Source organism: Mesocricetus auratus, unplaced genomic scaffold (assembly GCF_017639785.1).
Source record: "Mesocricetus auratus isolate SY011 unplaced genomic scaffold, BCM_Maur_2.0 Super-Scaffold_100011, whole genome shotgun sequence".
In the NCBI taxonomy this organism is placed as follows: Eukaryota; Metazoa; Chordata; class Mammalia; order Rodentia; family Cricetidae; genus Mesocricetus; species Mesocricetus auratus.
Window position 1 is genome coordinate 33,352,990 of NW_024429195.1, and position 23,808 is coordinate 33,376,797.

The 23,808-nt window shown below is 44.1% G+C and overlaps 1 protein-coding gene across 9 annotated transcripts in view; it reads left to right on the forward strand.

Annotated features, from left to right (window-relative positions):
- Gpr160 (G protein-coupled receptor 160) overlaps positions 1-23,808 on the forward strand; it is a 42,806-nt gene that overhangs the window by 4,443 nt on the left and 14,555 nt on the right. For 6 of the 9 annotated variants that reach the window (XM_040754571.1, XM_040754576.1, XM_040754573.1 and 3 more), the window contains exon 2: positions 19,522-19,618. The gene's annotated coding sequence lies outside the window, so the exon portion shown is untranslated. Of the gene's footprint in view, positions 1-2,599; positions 2,677-19,136; positions 19,160-19,521; positions 19,619-23,808 lie in introns of those variants that run through there. The other 3 variants (XM_040754578.1, XM_040754572.1, XM_040754575.1) reach the window with 2 other exon arrangements.

The following is a 23,808-nucleotide window of genomic DNA, read 5'->3' on the forward strand; positions in this document are numbered from 1 at the left end:
TTAAAGCCTATTAAACACACTAATTTTTGTTTTGTTTTTGAGACAGGTTTTTTTCTGTGTAGTCTAGTTATCCTGGAATTTACTCTGTAGACCAGACTGGCCTTGAACTCTCTCAGAGATCGCCTGCTTCTGCCTCCTGAGTACTAGGACTAAAGACATGCACCACCACTGCCCAGCAAAACAGAGTAATGTTTTAAAAGAAAAAGATAACTGCAGTCTGATAGCCAAAGTGAATGACACAGTGTCTCATTAAAGTTTCTCCCAGAGTATTAGCATGAGATCCCAATTACATAACTATTCCAACATTGTTTTATCCCTAGTCCTCTAAAATAAGATGTCATAGAGAGAGGAAGTTGCTGGGTTCCTTGGTGACAAGGTGATGGCCCAGTGCTTCCTCTTGTCTGATAGTGTTAAAAGCCATTATACACAAATGACACCATCTTTGTCCTGATTTGTGTGGATAAAGGGACTAAACACGTTAGAAAGGCTCACTGTGAGAGGGGAGGAATGGCCGTCAAGTCAGCAGCCATGTTTGTACACGTGACTATCATCTGCTTCACCCTGTCTCTCCTGGGATTGTGATGGAGGGGTGTTTTGATTTTCACAAAGAGTGACATTGAGGTGTAAGGGAGCCAAGTTGGCTTCAAGTCATTTTTTCTTTTTCTTGCTAAAAAATTTATTTTTCTTTATGCATATATCTGTATTCTGTGTATTTACCATGCATGTGTGGGTGCCTGAAGTGGCCAGAAGAGGGTGTCAGATCTCCTGGACCTGGAGTTACAGTTGTGAGCTGCATAGCAAGGGTGCTGGGAACCAAACGTGGGTCCTCTGGGAGAGCAGCAAGCACTTTTAGCCTCTGAGCCACCGCTCCAGCCTGCTTAGTGGTGGTTGTGTTTTCTGATACAGGACCCATGTAGCCCAGGCTAGCCTCAAACTCTGCACGTACCTGATTTTACCTTGAACGTCTACCACACCAGCCTCCACCTGCTCTGACCTTACTCTTGGCTTTCTGTAGTTCTGGGGATTAAACCCATAGTTTACTGTGTGGTAGGCAAGAACACTCTCGTTGTTTTTTAAAGTATAGAAGAAGAAAAGTAAGAGCCCATGTTAGTCTTTCTATTAATTATCACTTTAATTTTTGAGACAGGGTTTTACCCTGTAATTCAGGAACTCACTATATATCCCAAGCTAGCCTTGAGCTTGTGGGTGACCCTCCTTCCTCAGCCTTCTTTGAGTGCTAGGGTCACAGGCATGAGTCATCTTGCCTGGCCTCCTGTTTGTCGTTGTTAGGGCAGGGGTGAAGGTATGTGAATGTACACCGGTGTGCTTACCTGTTCATGTGTCTTTGGCCACCAGACGTTGATATCAGGCATCTTCTGCTGTCATTCTCCACCACGAGAGAAGCTCCTGTTGAACTTGGAGCTCACCATTTCACGCAGTCTAGCAAGGCTGCAAGCCCCCAGGTCCACACATCTCTGCCCCAACCCCAGTTCTGTGGCTGTAGACACCCCACCACTTCGGGCTTTCCACAGGTTTTCTGGAACAAAGGGGTCTAATAGCCCCAAGCTCATCTTCAGGGAAACATTGACTTTAGTTTTAAGTGGAGAAGTGTTACGAGAAGCTTTTCCTTGCTAGCCGCTTTGGTATATCACCCGCCAGTCGCCTGGGCTCTGCCACATTGTAGTCCCCAAATAACATATAAGATGCTGTATTAATTATGAAGCTGTTGGCCTTGCTTGTTTCTTACTGGCTAGCTCTGACTTAAGTAATTACCCCATAATTGTTAATCTAAGTATTTCTCTTACCGGAGAATAGTTCCGGGCTTCCTATCCCGTGGCGGTTACATGTTGAACTCTCTGTGTTTCTCCTTCCCAGAATCCTCCTGGACTCCTAGTCCCACCTATCTAGATTCCTATTGGCTCAACAGTACTGTATTGACAAATGTACAGGACTTCCCCCATCAGAGAAGGAATTGGGGCAGGGGCAAGAGATAGCATGCACAATTAAGCAGTTCTGATCAAGGTGTGGTTTGCTTGGCTAGTGTCTCAATTCTGGTTCTGCAAGTGGTCCAAAGACGTTGTTACCTCTCGTCACTTTAGGAAGAGTCCAGTTCCTACAGGGTGATTACTCTGATCCCAGGAGAGCCTCCCCCAACAGAGATGTTGCCTTCATCTTGAGGGTAGTCTGTCATATGAGGCTTCCTAGTCCCTGATGTCGTCTGTCTAGGAGGGCATGCGCTAGCTTAGGTAAACAGCTACCGCTGGATAACATCCATGTGGAGAGTTGAATGCGCCGAAGCGAGGGAAGGAAGCAGGCGCAGCACCGGGCTTTCCGTCAGAAACTCTGCTGGTCCCAGTGCGTTTACCAAAAGTAGTCTAACCGCCTGTTGCCGTAGCACCCAGACTGAGACTTCTCTCTGTGAGAAGTGAGTGCTGCACCCTTCCCAGGCTCTCTCAGTGCCACGAAGTATTCCAGAGTCTCCATTGTGCACCAGCTGTGTACATCCAGGCACCAGCTCAGTAGTGCAGACAAACGTGTCCACCACACCTCCTTGGTGACACACTGGAGACATGTCACAGCCAGCCAAATGTTTTATTAGGTCATCACAGAGCTAAGAAAGAAAACTGAACCTGCAATGAACATCAGATTTGGACCCAAGAGATGGCTCAGACTACGGTAAGTTGCCAAGCCCAACAACCTGACTTTAGTCCCTTGAAGTTACACATCAGGAGAGAGCTTGCTTTTGCATGTTGTCTAATGACCTCCACACACATGCAGTGACACATGCTTAAGTGTGCACATGTACACATGAAATAGATGTTTAAAAAAAAGAAAAAATTTTACATGGATTGTTCTAAGAAATGTACCAGGGAGTACTGAAGCAGCCCCCTCTTTAGGGAAAGCTGCTGGCTTCTTGTTCCCTCAGGTCTCCACTGTTCCCTAAAGTGTTTGTTTCTCTTACAGTAAGTATACCAGACATCTGGGCAGGGAGCAGTTGTGTAGATTTGAGAATGGTGACCTGGTGGGGAGGCGTATAACACTAGAACCTAGTAACTTGTTTGTTGCCAGACTATCAAAATTGGTGTCCTCCAGTATACTATCAGGACAGGCAAAACTAGTTGGGTATAGTGGGCACGTGCCTGCCTGTAATACCAGCAGCCCTGGAGGCTGAGGCAGACGAATAAGCAAATTCAAGGCCAGCCTGAGCCATAACAAACCCTTCCTCAAAGAAATAAACGGGTCGAGGCTGTACGCCAATGGTAGAGCACTTGCTAGCAGCCTCTCTCTAGGCTCTGGGTCCCGATATGAGACAGTGTTTTTATTTTTCTGTTTGCATGAATGTCTTTGTGGTGTATATGTGCATGTGTATTCATGTTTACATGTGAGAGGCACACATGTGGAATGACATATTGGCACATATGTTTGCATGCATGGGGGGTGGCTTAGGCTGATGCCAGGGTTGATTCTCAATCACTCTTGCACTTAGTTTATTAGTCAGGGTCTCTTAGTCAAACCCAGAACTCCCAGTGTGGATAGTGTCACTAGCTGCTTTGTTCTGGGGATCCTGTCTCTACCTCCTAAAGCTGGAATTGCAGGCTGGCTGCCAGGCCACCCGTTACTCACTTGGGTTCTGGAGACTCAAACCCCAGCCCTGATTTTCAGGCAGCAAGTACTTTAGCCACAGAATCACCTCCCCAGTCCGCCAGGACAGAAAACAGCCCACAGGGCCAACTGGAGGTAAATAAGTGCAGAGACTCGGTCCTCGGACAGTGTGGGCAGGCTTGCGTTTTATACTGCATGGGCCTGTCTCGAGAGGACACAGGTTTGGTTGCCATGCTGGCTGGCTTCATGTCAACTTGTCAGAAGCTCAAGTCATTTGGGAAGAGGAAACCTTAACTGAGGAAATACCCCACAAGATTGGCATGTGGGCAAGCCTACGGTGCACTCCTTAAACTATAGATTGATGTGGGAAGGCCCTGCTTGCTGTGGGTGGTGCCAACTCTGGACTGGTGGCCCTGAGGTATCTAAGAAAGCCAGCTATGGGGAGCAAGCCAGGAAGCAGCACTCCCCCATGGCCTCTGCATCAGTTCCTGTCTGACTTCTGTGGACGACGGAATCCCTTTCCTCCACGTTGCTTGGATCATGGTGTTTATCTCATCCAGAGCCCTGTGACTAGAACAGTCGTCATTTCCTCACTCTTTTGTTTTTCCGGTTTACATGATACCTTTGCTTGGCAGAGGTGGAGTTGGCGTTGGAGGCCTCAGGGTAGGAAAGGAGTGCCCATGATAGCACGTCAGATGCTCCTCCTCATAAGTCAGAAGGTAGGGCTTGTGCACCTTGGGACTCCAGCCTTATTCTGGGAGCAGAGTGGATCCTGAGGTTGGCTCCCTGAGCTGGTTCCCGGCATGCCAAAGGACTGCCAGGATTTGCCACTCCCCACCTCTGCTCTGCCCACCTGACTCCTTAACTGCCAGTCTGCTTCTGTCTGTTGCTTAGGCATGACTTCTCAGAAAGCTCAGCTTGGATGAGGAACTGAAGCACTTGCCCACAGCCCAGCCTCCCAGATGCTTCCGCAAATCAAGTCTAAGGTGGCTTGATTTCCTCAATTTGAAACTTTCGGTGAAGGGTCATGGTATTGGTGTTCTCATCTCTGCTGTGTCTGCAGTTTCATCACTGTAGAAGTTCTTTTCAGAATATGGTTTCTTTACCCAGAGTCCTTGGGTTCCACAGGCCTGGGCACCAACAGAAATGAGCCCATGGAATGGTTGGGGGCGGGAACAGGTACTGTTTTGAGGTCTTTGTCGATAGACTGTCACTGTAGGCATGTCCTCGTGGATAAGAAAACATCGTGGAAGGGCTGCAGATGGAAGACCTGCCTAGGCCCGCATACGTAAGCCCATCTTACAGACACAGGTGCTGTGTAAACAGCAGGCCATCGATCTGGTGGCGGACCTTTCAGGTGCTCAGGGATTCAGGTTTGACTGTGTGCTCCCTCCTGTTCTCCTTGGCCAAGTAAAAGAGGGTTGGCTGAGTGTTGGCTTGAGGACAAAAGCAAGACAAAACAGTCCAGAACAAGGACTCCGTTGTGTGGGAGACTGAGTTCCGGTGTTTCCATCACCTCAGTGTGCAGCCTCGATTACTGTGTTCAGCCTCTCCACATCATTCCTTGGATAGAACAGAGGTAGCAGCAATGCTGTCCTTGGAGGTGAGCCTCTGTCAGTGCCTGCATGGTCTAAGGTTCGTGGGGGTGAAGCCACCCCCATTGTTGCCAGTGGGGGTTTCCCTGTTGTTGATGGCTGAGTCTGCGTGGCTTATTTAGTTTGTGGGCACTTTTTCCACCCCGTAATGCTAGAAGGAAGACAGACATTACAAATGCTTTCCAGCTCTAACCCCTCTCTCTGGCTGCCCCATGACTACTTGTCCCTGACAAGTGTGTGTGCTTCTTGCATCAACAGCTTTGAAATGGGTAAGAACTGCATGTGTGTCCTTGACTTTGGGAATGAAGATCCTCTCTGACCGTGAACATAACGGAATCCTGAGAACATACATGTTCCAGAACCCCCACTGTGAAGAGCAGGCTAACCTTCAGTATAGAGTGAGAGCCTGACAGGGCCTCGGGAGGCAAGTCTTCTGAATTTCTGCTGGCTCTTGTACCAACTGGCAATATGCGTACCTCACAGATAACATGCGGGCCAAGAACATTTGATGGAATTCTGAAGTGGGCACAGGGAGGAGCCCCATCCAGTTGCCTCTGACAAGGAATGAACAACTCCCACCTGAAGGGGACTGAGACAGTTTACCTGCAGTCAGCTATGAGTGACCGTGGTCTGGGAACACATTCTGTGTTTCAGTGTGAAAGCAGCCTTGTGAAGTTTTTATAGTAATAGAACAAAGAAAACCACAAATCAAGATTCTTTTCAAATTCTGTTTCAGTAAGGAAGTAGCTTTTAATGGTAACATCACAAAGACAGTCATAAATCAAGATTCGTTTCAAATACATTGGTGGCTACATCAGATAGGTGGGCTATAGCAAAGTGGAGGAAACTGCCACAGGCCTCAGATACTACCACCATTCTCAGCCCTTTGGTTGCTGAAAACCAACAGGTCTGTACACACTTTCCATGGTCGTCTTATGTTAGTCACAGGATGTTAGGGCAGACACAGAAGTAGACAAGGAATGGCTGTTTAGGGGACTAAAGCAATTGTAATTACGTTGTGGACTTGCAACATTCCACCCCCGCCCCCCCAACACTGAAATTAGTCAAGCAGGCTTTGTGGACAGTTTGTTTTCATAAGTTCCTATACAGTCTGTAATGGGAACCTCTGGAGCAGATGTACAGTTTACTTTTTAACTTGGGAAAGTAGTATATTATTAACTAATAGCCACACTTAAGTATTAAACAGTTTCTATCCTCTTAAAGGACTGTCTGGTTTCACCTTCAACCAGCAATGTGACTTTGTCAGCATCTGTCACTGCTGCTGTTTGCTGCCTGTGAGGAGAGAGGAAAGTGAAGTGAGGTTCTAGAAACGGGCACACCAACTGGGCATCATCTTCTTTATCAGAGGTGGTCGCATGTGTGTCCGTTCCTTGTGTAAGGAGTCCAGCAGGAGTGCCTGCTTCTGGGGAGTGAAAGGTAGGGATTGCTAGGTCAGGTCTTTCTAGGAGGCTACAATCCCGCATCGTATGACTAGGGAACAGCGGGCTTCCTCCAGGCAGCAGAGCGCCCTTCCCTGTTCACAGCCATCAAGTGGGGCAAAGTGGCAGTTCTGAAAGTCCCCAGCTGTGCCCCAAGGTTCAGACAGCAGTACAGCATGTCTCCGGAAGCCTTGAGCTGCTTCTGCATCCAGCTAGGGTTTCCAGGAAAACCCTACTCTCCAGTTAAGGGAACCAAGCCTGGTCCTGCCTTCTCAAACCCTGAATGGCTTCCCTTCTCTCCTCTGACTCTGCCACTTTCCAGAGACATCTTTGCCTCCTAATCCTAACCCTGCCCTTCTTCAATTCTGTTCTAGTCTACAAAGTTTAAAAGGCAGAATGCTTCACAAATTTGCGTGTCATCCTTGTCCAGGGACCATGGTACACTCTGTCTTTCCAGCTTCAGTATACACACATGCTGCTGAAATGGATCTCTAAACACCATGTGATGAGTAACCATCTCCACTGACAGCTTAAGAGATGCCTAGGAGATTAAAGCTTGTCTCTGGAGTGACTGTGATAGTGTGTCCAGAGGGGGGTAGCAACAGAGGGTGGGCTTGGCCCAGGTGGAACAAAAGTGAAGAACAGAAAAGCCCATGGCTACTGGCCTGCTAGCTGTTCTCTGTTTACTTATGTCTGTCATAAACTGAGCAGTCTCCCTCTGATATTCTCTTCCACCAAGAGGTTTCTGCTTGCCATAGGAGTGGTGGAGCCAGCTGACCATAGACTAAGCCCAAACCATGAGCCAAATAAATGCTTCCTCCAGTAAAATGGTTTTTTAAAAAGATACTATTCTTGGTGTGTGTGGTGTGTGAATATATGAATGTCAGCATACATGTGTCACGGAGCATGTGTAGAGTATAGAGAAATGCTTTAGAGAGTTCGTTCTAGGGATTGAACTCAGGTCATCAGATTTGTACAGCAAGTACCTTTACACACTGAGCCATCTCACCAGCTCAAGATGATGATTTTTCCTGCTTTTTTTGTCACAGCAGCAAAACGACTAATGCATATACTTTACCCCCTTCCAAGGATCCAAAGATACTAACATTTTGGTATATTTCCTTCTTCATTTCTCTTTTGAGACAGATTCATTCTGTAGCCCTTGTGGGCCTCATGCTTAAGGTGATGTTTCTGCATCAGCCTCTCCTGATTTCAAGGATTGCAGATGTAATCCAGCTTTCCCCCAAACTTAATATGTTTAACATTTTATAAACAATGTTAGCATTTTAACTTAGTTGCCATGTTGTGACTAAAGTTTGCCATTTTGTTTTTCCATGCCTTTGTAACTATTAATAGCGTCATGCTCTTACAACAGTTCCAGCCATTCTCTTAAACACTAGAGAGCTGCAGCTATAGCATAATAGCAGAGCACTTAGCGTGTGCAAGGCCTTGAGTTTGAACCCCAGAACTAAAATAATAAAAGTTAACTATGCCATTGCTTATTTTTATTGTAAATTATTCTTTATTGAATGTGATAAACCTTTGATCCCATTTCACAGTATTCAAGATGGTTATTGGTGGTGCTTTGAATAGGAATGACTCCTAAACACTCATTTGTTTGACTTCTTGGCCTATAGAGAGTGGCACTATTAAGAGGTGTAGCCTTAAAATTAGAATTCAACAACAACACAAATTGCAGAAAACCTACAAACTCATGGAAATTGAATAATGCTCAACTGCACCATCCCTGGGTCAAAGAGGAAATAAAAAAAGAAATTAAAGACTTCCTCGAATTCAATGAGAATGAAGACACAACATACCCAAACCTATGGGACACTTTGAAAGCAGTGCTACGGGGGAAGTTCATAGCGCTAAATGCTCACATGAAGAAACAGGAGAACAGTTATACCAGAGAATTAACATCACAGCTGAAAGCTCTAGAACACAAAGAAGCACACTCCCCCAGGAGGAGTAGACGCCAGGAAATAATCAAATTGAGGGCTGAAATTAATAAAGTAGAAACCAGGAAAACAATACAAAGAATCAACGCAACGAAGAGTTGGTTCTTTGAGAAAATCAACAAGATAGACAAACCTTTGTCCAAACTTACCAAACAGCAGAGAGTGAACACGCAAATTAACAAAATTAGAAATGAAAAGGGGGACATAAAAACAGACTCTGAGGAAATCCAGAGAATCATTAGGTCATACTTTGAAAACCTGTACTCCACAAAATTCGAAAATTTAAAGGAAATGGATGACTTCCTGGACAGCTATCAATTGCCAAAACTAAATCAAGAACAGATAAGCAATTTAAATAGACCTATAACCCCTATGGAAATAGAAGCTGTCATCAAAAGTCTCCCAACCAAAAAAAGCCCAGGTCCAGATGGCCTCAGTGCAGAATTCTACCAGAATTTCAAAGAACAGCTTATACCAATTCTTCTCAAAGTGTTCCACACAATAGAAGCAGAAGGGTCTTTGCCAAACTCTTTCTATGAGGCTTCAATAACCTTGATCCCCAAGCCACACAAAGATACAACTAAGAAAGAGAACTTCAGACCAATATCCCTCATGAACATTGATGCAAAAATACTCAATAAAATACTGGCAAATCGGATCCAAGAACACATGAAAACAATCATTCACCACGATCAAGTAGGTTTCATCCCAGGAATACAGGGATGGTTCAACATACGAAAATCCATCAACGTAATCCACCATATAAACAAGCTGAAAAACAAAAATCACATGATCATCTCACTAGATGCTGAAAAAGCCTTTGACAAAATCCAACACCCCTTCATGATAAAGGTCTTGGAGAGATCTGGGATAACAGGGACATACTTAAACATAATAAAAGCTATATACAGTAAACCAACGGCCAACATCAAACTAAATGGACAGAAACTCAACGCAATTCCTCTAAAATCAGGAACAAAACAAGGCTGTCCACTCTCTCCATACCTTTTCAACATGGTACTTGAAGTTCTAGCTATTGCCATACGACAACAAAGGGGGATCAAGGGGATACAAATTGGGAAGGAAGAGGTCAAACTTTCACTGTTTGCAGACGATATGATAGTTTACATCAATGACCCAAAGAACTCTACCAGGGAACTCTTACAGCTGATTAACACCTTCAGCAAAGTGGCAGGCTACAAGATCAACTCAAGAAAATCAGTAGCCCTACTATATACAGATGATAAAAGGGCTGAAAGAGAAATCAGAGAAACATCACCCTTTACAATTGCCACAAACAACATAAAATACCTTGGGGTAACGCTAACCAAACAAGTGAAAGACCTGTATCCTAAGAACTTTGAATCTTTAAAGAAAGAAATTAAAGAAGCCCTCAGAAAATGGAAAGATCTCCCATGCTCTTGGATAGGTAGGATCAATGTAGTAAAAATGGCAATCCTGCCAAAAGCAATCTACAGATTCAATGCAATCCCCATTAAAATCCCAGCACAGTTCTTCACAGACCTTGAAAGAACAATAATCAATTTTGTATGGAAAAACAAAAGACCCAGGATAGCCAAAACAACCCTGTTCAACAAGGCAACGTCCGGAGGCATCACCATCCCTGACCTCAAGCTCTATTATAGAGCTATAGTCCTGAAAACAGCTTGGTATTGGCACAAAAATAGACAGGTAGACCAATGGAATCGAATTGAAAACCCGGGTATTAACCCACACACGTACGAACATCTGATCTTTGACAAAGAAGCTAAAAATATACAATGGAATAAAGAAAGCATCTTCAACAAATGGTGCTGGCATAATTGGAGACTGGCATGTAGAAGAATGCAGATCGATCCATGTCTATCGCCATGCACAAAACTTAAGTCCAAATGGATCAAAGACCTCAACATAAATCCAGCCACACTGAACCTCTTAGAAGAGAAAGTGGGTGGTACCCTTGAACGAATTGGTACAGGAGACAGCTTCCTGAACATAACACCAGTAGCACAGGCAGTAAGATCAACAATTAATAAATGGGACCTACTGAAACTGAGAAGCTTCTGTAAGGCAAAGGACACAGTCAGCAAGACAAAAAGGCAGCCCACAGAATGGGAAAAAATATTCACTAATCCCACATCTGACAGAGGGTTGATCTCCAAAATTTACAAAGAACTCAAGAAGCAAGTCTCCAAAACAGCAAAGGACCCTATTAAAAAGTGGGCTGCAGAACTAAATAGAGAGTTTTCAATAGAGGAGTCTAAAATGGCTGAGAGGCACTTGAGAAAGTGCTCAACATCCTTAGCCATCCGGGAAATGCAAATCAAAACAACTCTCAGATACCATCTCACCCCTGTCAGAATGGCTAAAATCAAAAACACCAATGACAATTTATGCTGGAGAGGATGTGGTGAAAGGGGGACACTCCTCCATTGCTGGTGGGAGTGCCAACTGGTTCAGCCACTTTGGAAATCAGTGTGGAGATTCCTCAGAAAAATGGGAATAAACCTACCACAAGACCCAGCAACTCCACTCTTAGGCATATATCCACAAGATGCCCATTCATACAACAAAGATGTCTGTTCCACTATGTTCATAGCAGTTTTATTTGTAATTGCCAGAACGTGGAAGCAACCTAGATGTCCCTCACCTGAAGAGTGGATAGAGAAAATGTGGTACATCTACACAATGGAGTACTATTCAGCAGAAAAAAATAATGGAATCATGAGATTCGCAGGCAAATGGATGACACTAGAAGAAACCATCCTGAGTGAGGTAACCCAGTCACAAAAAGAGAAACATGGCATGTACTCTCTCATATATGGATTTTAGACATAGATCTGGGGAGTGCCAGCCTACAATCCTATGGCCAGAGAGTCTGGGAAACAGAAACTTTATTTAGTGGCTGATCAAAGAAGAGGCAGACTCCCTTGGTTAAGTACTGAGCTGAACTCAAGAAAGCCAGTAACAGAGAGGGAGGACTGATGATCAAAGGGATTAAGACTGGGCTGGTCTAACCCCCAGAAACAGCTGACCAGACAAAGGTTAACTCTTGAATCCCAGGCATCAGCCTGGGAATCAAGCATGGGACTGATCAAGACCCCCTGAATCTGGGTGTCAGTGAAGAGGCCTAGGGATTCTATTGAGCCTTGGGCAGCAGATCAGTACCCATCCCAAGTATACACACGGACTTTGGACTCCAATAGAACAATGTGAGGTGCACTCTCACCCTGAACTCTTGGGAAAGGGTCTAGGCCCTGCCCTATATGAAATGACACACTATGGACACCCCCATGGAGGGCCTCACCCTCCCTGGAGAAATGAGGGGATAACGGGGGGGCGGAGGGCACGGGAGGAAGGGAGGGAATGGGAGAGGGACCTGGAACTGACTTGTGAAGCAACCTTGATTCTTATCTAAATTTAAACTGGAAAATAAAATTAAAATAAATAAATAAATAAATTTTAAAAAAAGGTATCAGGCACTGTGATTTAAAGTGCCTCAATGTATAATTAAAGGTACTTGAAGGAAAATGTGTCAAGTATAAATATTAAAATCATCAAAAAAAAAGAGGTGTAGCCTTGTTGGAGGAAGTGTATCACTGTGGAGGTGGGCTGAAGTCTCATGCTCAAGCTATTCCCAGTGTGGCACACAGTTCACTTCCTGCTGCCTGCAGATCATGCTACTTCTCCATCAGCATGCTGCCTTACTTTCCACCATGACGATAATGGACTAAACTTCTAAAACTGTAAGCCAGCCCCAATCAAATGTTTTCCTTTATAAGAATTGCCATGGTCATGGTGTCACTTCACAGTAATGGAAACCCTAACTAAGACTGTTGCCATAAAAAGTTACAAATTAAACATTCTGAAGAATAGGAAGTTTTCTTCATATTGCAAAATACTTTACCTTATGGAATATGTAAAATGGTATAAAAGGTAAATGTACTTGTGTAGTTCTCACCTGAAGTTGACCTTCATAGGTTTGTGTCAGGGGTACCTTACCTGGGAACCTGATAGAGTGCAGACTCTTAGGCCAACCTCAGCATATGTTGAATCAGTGTCCTTCACTTAATTATGCCACATTCAAGTCTGAGAACTACAGGTGTGCACAGCTGTGACCCTACCCGTCTACAGGCTTTTACTCTCAGACTTTTACAGGTATGCACAGCTGTGACCTTACCCGTCTACAGACCTTTCCTCTCAGAGTTTTAGACAAATCTCTTTATTTTCTGGGAGTCTAGGAGAGTTGTCATGCCTGCCTATAAAAGGCCTTGCTGTAGAAGGCTTTGTTTTCTGTCACTGAACACTGTATGTGATGGTGTTTTCCTGTTTGTTCACTTTTCCCTAGAGCGCGTATGTCATGGCTTCAGGAAATAGTCATCTGCTGACTGTGTCACAATTCACTTGACTGTCTCCTATTGTCAGCGGGTTGTTTTGATTCTTTGCAGGGAGGGTATTTTATGTCTGTTGGAAATACACCAGAATGAGCTGGTCCAGCAGCTCCTCACTCATTCCTTTTAGTTAAATTTGGAATGCTGCTATTGGATCAAAGATATGATTGCTTTTAATATTTTATATGCTCCAGGAGTGTGCAAAATGCCCCCATACTAGCAAAGGCCTGTGTGAGGTGATCTACAGACAAATGGGGGAGCAGGCCTTATGTCTTCATTTTTTAATCTTGCCTCCAGGACTGGCTTAGATCATTCAAAGGGGAATGGAGGAGGGGACATAAGTGACAGCGGGATGGGCAGTTGCCTGTGGTGGCAAAGTTCTTTCCTGGCTGAGTCCTGAATAGTAACAGATACCACTGACTAGGAAGTGGCCTCTTTCATGGTATGTGCTGTGTGCACAGTTTAGATTTTCCTCCCAGTGTTCTCGGGTGCTGGAGTAAAAGTTACCTACAGTAATTGCAGGTGTGAAGTGACTACTTTATAATCCCCAGGTCTGTATATCATGACTAGGCCCAGACTTGAGTTGTAGACTGTTAGGTTACAGAACATCAGGTATTCATAGTGTATAAACTTTACTCTGCAAGGTGTCCTAGGAGTTTTTTGATAAAGAAAAAGCAAACTATCAGCTCTGCAAATGTGATTCAATTAGAGTTTGAACTTGATTGCACACACAGAGAGAAAAGGGGGGGGTTATGTTTTTGAGATTCATCTCCGTGGCTGTGTGTTTAAGAGCGAGTGTGGTATATACATGTGGTTCCTCTGTCACAGTAGTTCTCAACCTATGAGTCATGACCCTTTGACAGGGGTCACCTAATACCATCAGAAAACACAGATATTTTTATATTACAATTCATAACAGTAGCAAAATTACAGTTATGAAGTAACAACAAAAATAATTTTATGGTTGGGGTCACCACAACATGAGGAACTGTATTAAAGGGTTGCAGCACTAGGAAGGTTGAGAAACAATGCTGTTATCACTTTCTGCCTTATTCCCTGGAGATAGATTAGCAACCAGTAAATTCATGCAGCTCTCCCATAGTTACAAATGTAGTAGCCATGCCCAGCTTTTTACCTGGTTGCTAAAGATTTGAACTCAGATCTTAATGATTGGTCAGCAGTTGTTCTTAGTTCTTACCCACTGAACAATTTTTCCAGCTCTTAAGTGTTGGTTGTTTTTTTAAGGTTTATTTATTATGGCTACAGTGTTCTGCCTGCACCAAGAAGAGAGCACCAGATCTCATTATGGTTGCTGGGAATTGAACTCAGGACCTCTGGAAGAATAGCCAGTTATCTTAACCTCTGAGCCATCTCTCCAGCCCCTCTTAAGTAGTTTTTATTGACAGCTAATATTTTGTTCCTTAAATAGATCATAATTTTTCCATTTGTCCTTTGTGACCCTCTGAGAAGCCACTAAACTATCATGAATAAAGCTGCTGTAACATTCGTGTATAAATCTTTGAAAACTGACTTACTGATGTGAATTTACATGCTATTAAAACCCATTCATTGTAAGTTCTTAAATCTGTTTTTCAGAGATTTGAACAGTTGTCACAATAATCCAGTTTTAGAAACTCCTATTATCCCCAAACTTCACCATGTCAGTGCAGTCAGTTGCTAGCCCCACACACCCAGTGATCTTTTGTCTCATACATTCTCAGCAGTTTTATCTAAATGGAATCTCAGAACATGGTTTTGAGGACTTGCCTTCTTTTGATGGGGTAGTATGTACGGATGTGGGTGCTCATGGAGCCAGAGGACAGACAGCCTTGGGTATTTCTCAGGACTGTCCACCTTGTTTTTTGAGACATGTTCTTTCATTGGCCTAGGGATCACTCTCTCTTCGCCTGTCTAGTGAACTGCAAACATGCTTCATCACCAGGCCTGGCATTTTACATAGATGCTGGGCCTGGACTCTGGCCCTCATGCTTACGCAGCAAGTACTTTAGTAGAGGAGACATCGCCCCAGGGTTTGGCTTCTTGGCATCCATTTTTGAGGTTAATTTGTGTTGTAGCATTTATCAGTAGTAGGGCCATTCCTTTGTATTATTAAAAGATTTGCTTCTCATAAATGAGATAACTTCTTAACTATTTATGAACTGATAGACATTTGAATTGTTTCAATTATTTTGGTTTTGGTTATTACAAATGATGTTTCTGGGACCATAATGTTGTTGTGTATATGTGTTTGTATAGCTTTCATTTTTATGTCTGTTGGGTGAGTTTCTAAGAGTGTAGTTGTAGAATCAAGTTTTATGTTTAACTTTTTAAGAACCTCATAAACTATTTTGCCAAGTATGTATGCAGTACAAGACTCCAAGCAACAATGAGTGAGGGATTTGATTTCTCCACTTTCTCAGCAACATCCAGTGCTGGCCATCTTTTTATAGCCTGTCTTCATTACTTTTCTATGGCCGTGCTGAGACTCCATACCCAAGGCAATTTATAGAAGAAAGCATGTAATGGGGTTTATCTTTCAGAGGGTGAGTCCATGTGCATTGTAATGGGGAGCACAGTGGCAGGCAGGCATGACACTAGAGTAGTAGTGGAGAGCTTGCATGTTGAGACAAAACCACAAGGCAGAAGAGAGCTAACTAGGGATGACTTGGGCTTTTGAAACATTAAAATTCTCTCCTGGTGACACACCTCGTCCAACATGACCACATGTCCTACCCCTCTCCAAAAGTTCCACCACGTGGACACCACACATTCAAATATATGAGCCTCTGGGGGGTTATTCTTTTTTGTTTGTTTTGTTTTTTGAGACAGGGTTTCTCTCTGTAACATCCTGCTGTCCAGAAACTCACAGAGATCCACCTGCTTCTACCTCCTGAGTGTTGGGATTAAAGGCATATGCCACTACTGCCTGACCTGGGGGCTATTCTTATTCAGACCACCACACAGCCATGCTCTTGAGTGTGATAATGTAGCATTACAGTTTTTTTATTTTAATTTTTTATTTAAATTTAAATTAGAAACAAGGTTGCTTCACATATCAATTCCAGGTCCTTCTCCCTTTCCCTCCCCTCCTCCCACGCCCTCCCACCAACGCCTCCAATATCCCCTCATTTCCCCAGGGAGGGTGAGGCCCTCCATGGGCGTGTCCATAGTCTATCATTTCATCCAGGGCAGGGCCTAGACCCTCCCCTGGGAGTCCAGGGTGAGAGTGCATCTCTCATTGTTGGATGGGTGCCCAAAGTCCATTTGTATACCTGGGATAAATACTGATCTACTACCAAGGTCCAATAGATTACCTAGGTCTCCTCACTGACACCCACGCTCAGGGGTTCTTGATCAGTCCCATGCTGGAATCCCAGCCATCAGTCTGGGATTCAAGAGCTAACCCTTGTCAGGTCAGCTGTTTCTGGGGGTTAAACCAGCCCAGTGTTAACCCCTTTGCTCATGCATTACAGTTTTTTTATTAACATAAATTTTTATTATTTGGGAATTTTACATAATGTACCCCGATCACCTTTTGTGGGAATTTTGATTGCATTGTGATACTCTTAAGACTGTTAAAGTTTACCTTGACTTGGGGTGGAGCTAGTAACTAGGTGACTAGAATTGGCCATAGAGAAGCCAGCAATTTGGATAGAGAAGACACACAGGAAGGAAAGGGCAGGGACTTGAGTTTGGCACTTCCTTTTGGTTTGGGGATGGGTGAAGAAACATGATGAGTCTCCAGCCAAAAAGCAAGGTCATCTAGTTGATTTCTCAGCTTCTCTGATTAGCAGATTTGCACCCTCACATCTCATTTCTGAGTTTTTGTTGGTAAATAGAATGATAGAGATTTAGTTTAAACCTACATATTGGAGACCCAGCAGCCATGTGTCCTCCAGGACACTACCTGAATGATGTGGTTCTGCCTGTAGGGCTGTGGGGTCATGGGGCCCAGATGATAATTAATATCAGTAGATTCATGAGTCACTAAGCCAACAGAAAAACATCAAGCACCCTTACTTCGAAGTCCTAGGTCTTGCCTTGTCCCAGTGGACTTACCCTCCTGAAAAGATTTTTTTAAAAGTCCAATTTGTGTTGTCCCTGTAGTCACTGGAACATGGCCAAACTCCAGGTGGACAGCCCCTTAAAACTGAATCCTTCCTCACCTCCACCCCCACTACTAGCCATTATTGTGGAGAGCTATGTTTCAGCATGCTTATCAAAATTAAGAGTTCTCTTCAATGGTTTTCTGTCTAGGCTGAATTTTTCTACATAATATCTGGCAATACCATGGACCACAGACATCTACCTGGCCTTCCCAACATGGCCTCAGGTGGCAGCACAAACCACAGACATCAGAATGGCCTTGGGTGGTAACACAGGCTGTGGACGTCAGTGTAACCCCTAGCTACAGCAGGACCACAGACCCCTGGTGGCAGACATGGTCCCTAGTGGCAGCATGGACCACAGACATCAACATGGCTTCAGGCAGCAGTACAGGCCATGCTTATCAACATTGCCTCTAGCAGTAGCTCAGGCCTCAGACATTGCTGAGTTGGTCAGGCTCTTCCAGCATACTAGCTTTAATTGGCATTTTCTTAAAAATGAATGATGTGGAAGACTTTTTCATCTGATTATTAATAATCTCATATGGTGACTACCTAAATCTTTTGCCAGTCCTTTTATTTTTTAATTAAAATACATTATTTTCCCTGTCTCTTCCCTCCTGCCCTTTCATTCCTCCTAGATCCTTCTCAAATTCATGGCCTCTTTTTAATTATTACTGTTTCACGCACACAGACACACAGACACACACACACACACAGAGTGTAGGGGGTGTGTGCAGTTTGCTGAATCATTTAGTGTTGCTTGCATGTGTATGTTTTTTAGGACTGACCACTTAGTATTAGACAGCCATTTAGGGAATACATCCCTGGGGAAGACCAATTCTCCCTCTCTCAACAGTTGTTACAGCTTTTCATCTAAGGATGGAGCTCTATGAGACTTCCCCCATCCACACTAGTGTGTCAGCTGGTGTTGTCACTGTTCAGGACTTGTTTAAGCTACCATATTGTGATTTCATAGGTGTATCTCCCTATGTCCTATACATAAGACAGTTTTGCAGCATACTTCCTGGTCCTCTACTCTTAAAATCTTTCTTCACCATCATCTGTGGCATTCCCTGACCTCAGGTGCAGGATTGTGTCGTAGGTTAGGACTGGACACCCCACTGTCAGTTGTTCTCTGCCTTGACCAGTTGTAGAATTCTGTAAGGTCTCCATCTGCCTCAGAAGGAGGCTTTTTTGATGAGTGGAGGGGTGGGAGATACCCTTACCTGTGGGTTTAAGGATAAGTATTTGGAATGCAGTTAGGAATGATCCTGGTTTAGAAAAGTGGCAGTAGTAGCTTCTCCCCTGAGATCCATGATGTCTCTAGCCATGGGCATTGTCTAGGTTTCCAGTACCAGGCATGATTTTCCTCCTAGTGATCAGGCCTAATACCCAGTTAGATGGCTGTTTGTTACAGCCAAGATGTAAGTGCCACTATTGCACCTTTAGGGGTATGGCTGGCCATTGTTGTGGTTCATCAACATCCCTGCCTTGGCAGCCTTCATAACACTATATAAATTTAAAAACTAGTCCCTAGGGAGGAGGCCTTCAGGTCATTCCAGCTCAACAATTCTGAATCCTGTGGGAGACAACCAAGGGCAACAGCGATATATTGTTTGTAAATTTCATTTCATTTTCTTTACATCTGGGTTTTCATTATCCACCCATCAATTGAAGGACATTTGGGTTCTCCCATCCCCTAGCTACTCTGAGTAGAGTGACTCCATTGTCTTTGGACCTGTGGTAAGGAGTAGTACATCATGGAGGAAGAGCACACGGGAGCAGAGCTCATTACCTCACAGCACCCCGACAGCAGAAAGAGACACAGAGGAGGAGACTGAGGACTCCCCTTTCTCAACCACTGTCACCTCCCACTGCCACCACTAGACGACAGTAAATCATCAATGGATTCATCTACTGATGAGGGCAGAGCCTCCTAATGTGCTCAGTTCCTAAAATCCCAGCCGCTGTCATCGAGGCCTTTACACACAATCCTCCAGGGGACATTTCTGACTCAAACCCTGAGACACGGCACCAGTTGGACCTCTTTTCCGGTGTTTGGTATTACTGATTTTTTAACTCAGCTATTCTGGGGAATATGAAGTTGCATGTCATTGTGGTTTTAGCTTCTCCTAATGACTAATGTGGAGAGCTTCTAGATATTTCTGGCTGTTTATGTACTTTTCTCCTCGAGGTGTCTTTTCAGTTTTGTCAATTCTGCTCTCAGTGGTGGTCTTGCTGAGTCTCAAATGGTCTATGTACATAGCATGGCCACATGTCATTCATTAGATATATGTGTTAGAAATAATATCATTTGCTTTTAGTGTTCTATGGTTGGAGTTTGATTTTGATGAGTTTTTAATCAATTTCTGTGCTTTTAAAAACATTTTAAGGATCTTTTTTCCTTTTTACCTGCTCCAAAGGTTGCAACGATATCCTCCTGGCTGATGGCTAGAGAGAGGTGCTCTTCACTCAGCTCGCCTACAAAGAAGAACTAAAGATGCTTAATTGTGTTCTGAGGTGAGTGATCATTGGATCACCCTGTAGAGTAGAGAGATTAGACTCCTGTGAGAACCTGAGACCCAGGACCAAAGCATAGTAAGGAAAAGAGTCTTGGTACCTGTCACCCCATATCCACGGCTAGAGTAGGACGAGCCTCCCCATGAGGGTGACAGAGAGGTCACGACACAGTCAGTGTGTGCTAGCAATTTTGATTCCTGGAAGTTTGCCTAACCTTCATGCTTGCAGCTCACTGATGTCAGGAACCTGGAATGTGCATGTATCATCTCCTTTGGAAAAGGGGCTCACATATTCCACTGACTGCTACCCATGCCCCTGGTGCTGTTACTAAAGCCAGCTGGGAAAGATGTCTGAACTTAAACTGGCATTGCAGGCCTCCTCTGTGTATTCCCATCTTCAGGACTCCACAGACATTCACTGTGCCCTGTACTGTAGAGGGACAGGCATTGTGACAGAACAGTAGAATCAGGAGGTCAGGATGCTTTCCCTTTGAGAAGGGCTGACGATCAGGAGCAAGACCAGACACAATGCATGAATTGTCACTGAAGGCCCACAAAGTTCCTGTTCCCAGTGCACAACACCCAAATGCCTGTCATCAGCATGAATAGTGCATAAACATAAAACCGACACTAAGTGAACTCAGCAAGTTGTATTTATATATTTATGCATCTGTATAACAACAATAAAAAGAGGCTGAATTTGGGAGGGAGTAAAGGGGTTTGGGAGGAGTTAAAGGGAGGAAAGGGAAGGGGTAAATGATGTAATTATGTTTTAATTCAATTTATTTTAACTTTAAAAAGAATATTTGAACTTGAAGACAGGCCTTTTGAAAGTTCAGTCAGGGCAAGAACATGTCTTTAGGACTCCAGGGACACCATTAAATGAACAAAGAGTGTATTTTTTTGAACACTCAAAAGTTGAAGGAAAAAGTTAAGGATACAAACAATTTCAATGAAATAGTGTGACAAAAATTCAAATCTTGGGTAAAATGCAAACATATATGTAGATGAGGTATATTAGAACCCCAATTTGACCAGAAAAGATCTCTAATACAGCATAAATGCTGAAGTACAAGTCAAAGAAAAGGTTTTAAAATGTATTTTAAAATAGGAAAGTCCTAGTTTCAATCTAGGATGTTCCAGGTAGATTCATAGCTGATTCCTCAGCAGAAACTACAGGCCAGGAAGGGATAAGAGAAAAATCACTTCAGACTAAAGCCACTGTACCCAGCGAAGCTAACCCGTGGGAATGAAGAAAAAATAAGACCTGTGGTTTGAAAGAAAATGACGCCCAAAGGGAGTGGCACTATTAGGAGGTGTGGCCTTGCTGGAATAGATGTGGTCTTGATGGAGGACATGTGCCCCTGGGCACAGGCTTTGCTCAAGATATGGCCCAGCGTGACACACAGACCACTTCCTGTTGGCCTACAAGATGTAGGCCTCTCAGCTACTTCTTCACCCATCATGATGATAATGGACTGAACCTCTGAAACTGTAAGTGAGTCACCCCAATTAAATGTTTTCCTTATAAGAGTTGACAGCAATAGAAACCCCAATTAAGACACCTTCCCAGATGGAAAACAACACAAGAAGACATTCACGATCAGAAAACAACCTTTTGACCCCTTGCTCCTAAAGATTGACTGCCATCCCACAACACACAATGCATCTAGTCTTATACCTCCATAGTCTTAACACTTCCAACACAATTCAAACCTCCATGTCCAAAGTCTCTTATGAGACTCAAGGCTAAGTCTTCTTAACTGTAAGGCCCTGTAAAAATCACGACAGCAAGTCACATGTTCCCATTAAATAGTGATACAGATTAAACAATCCCATTCCAACCAGGGGTTTTGCGAGGTTTCCCAAAGCCAATAGCCAGCAGGGAGGACAGCAAATCCTATAGTTCCATGAGTAGTGTCTGGGACACATGGTGGCGTGATATGATTTCCTATGGGCTTGGGCAGGCCTATCCTTACAGCCCTGTTGCCTGTAGCTTTCCTTGACAGACACAATAAGGTCGTGGTATTTCTAAGACCTGGGGTCTTCTCTGCTTCACCGTCATAATTTTGCACATTGCCTAACCACACAGATTTTCTCTGGAACCTTGGCTGCAAGCCTTTCTAGTCAGCAGTCTAGCATAGATAGCAAATTCTATTCAGTGGGAAATTTTCTCTTAAGAAGTATGGTAAAAGGTGCACAAGATGGCTCAGTGGGGAATGGTGCTTGACAGCCCCCAGGGTCTCCAGGGTAAAGTAGAAAGCCAAACACATTGTCTTCTGACCACTGCATATCCTGTGGCATACACACATCTGCTCATGTATGCATAATAACTAAATGCAATTTTAAAAAGGCACACATGCCATCCACAAAATTTTTTACATCCATAAACTCAAAAGTACCATATATATATTTAGGTAGAATTGTTTGGCCCAAGGGTTCTGCATATCCCCCCCAAAATTCTGTTAACCTATCACAGTCAACTTTAGATATATGTACTTCCAGGATCGTGAGGGAATGGAAATAAAGAAGGTGCATATTTATGGCTGGAGAGCAAGGTGACATAGGTCCAGGGAACTAGACTAGCAGTGATGGGGCATGCTACCCCATTGTGTGGCAATGGAAGGTCTCTTTCTGACAGTTGACTTGTATCATTTTCTCAGCAATGATGATCACCATGATTTTAGACACTATGTGCACCTGAGCATGAGAAGTGTTATTGTTTTGATGTAAAGTGTCCCCAGAATAAGCCTTACCTTCCAGATGTTGCTACTATTTTTTAAGTACGTTTATCTGTGTGTGTGTGCATGCATGTGTGTATGCACACACACATGCACCATGGTATCCAGGAGGTCAGACAACAGAGGAATTGGTTCTCTCCTTCCACCACATGGGTCCTTAGGATCAAACTCAGGTCATGAGGCTTACTAGTGAGCTCCAGATTCAGTGAAAAACCCTGTCTCAAAGAATAAAGTGGAAAAATGGTTAAGGAAGACACCCTGACATCAACCTCTGGCCTCCATGTGCACCCCCACAGGCAAACATACCCACACCCAGGTGCACAGAAGCATATACAACATGCACATACATGCAGAAGGTGTTGAAAAACCTGTGTAAAAGCTACAGGACAGAGAACAGGACAAAATTTAAATTTAGCTATTTTGTCAAAATGGTACAGGAGCTTAAGTGTGAAAGACTGGATGGAGGTAGTTGTCAATCAGCAGAGGAGCTGTCTCTGGTGGGAACAGCACAAGCGCAGCCTAAGGTGCTGAGTGGGGGAAGTGTACGAGATGGGACTTCAAAGCCATAAACTTATCAGCACTTAGAACTGTGCTCCTGGAGTCAGACACCTGGGACATGGCTCTAGACTCTCAAAGCCAGAGACTTACTGCTCTGATTGCTGAGTGCTAGTGGCTTATAGGCTGAGTTGTCAGGGTCAGAGGCTTGTGTCTATCTATAAGCCTTGTGAGCCAAACACACAGCTCCAGGTTCTCAAAGTCCTGGCCAGTACGTACCTTGCCTGGCTCACTGTGAAGACATTCAGATGCCAGTAAGGCTGTCAGGCTGGTGACAGACAGCACTGTCATACATGTCAGGCTGCTTCTGCAGACATGTAAGATGCCACAGGGACAGGCTCCACCAGATTCCAAAGGAAATCTTGGGAGGCCAGGCAGCGAGTGCCAAGTCCCACCAGGAAGAAGCTGAGAGAGCAGTGTATTAAAGGGTGAGTAAAGTCACATGTCAGGATTGGGTGACATCAAGGAAACTGCAGGCAGCAGCAGAACCAGAAGACAGAAGCCGGCTAGTCTGTAACTGGCAAGGCTCTAGGGACCTTTCGGCTCCGAGTCACCAAGCCCAAGGGTCTGTTCCTAACAGTTTCCTTAGACCAGGTCGTACCACACTTTGGGCACTGGGGTCCTCTGTCATGTACTAGCCATTCAGTTGCTTTCCAGCCTCTAGATTGTCATCCTAGAAGATTTACAAGCTTTAGAACAAAGTGCTTTTAAAAGTTTTTAGGTGACAAGTTTTTTATTTATTTTTGATGGGGTTTCGGGAGGGGGCTGGGTTGTTGATGGGTATTAAACCCAGGGCCTCACCCAAGCTAGGTAAGTACTCTACTGAGCTATATCCTCAGCATTCTAAAGTCGACACAGACACATAGAATAACCTCACAGATGGTCAGTCCTGCTC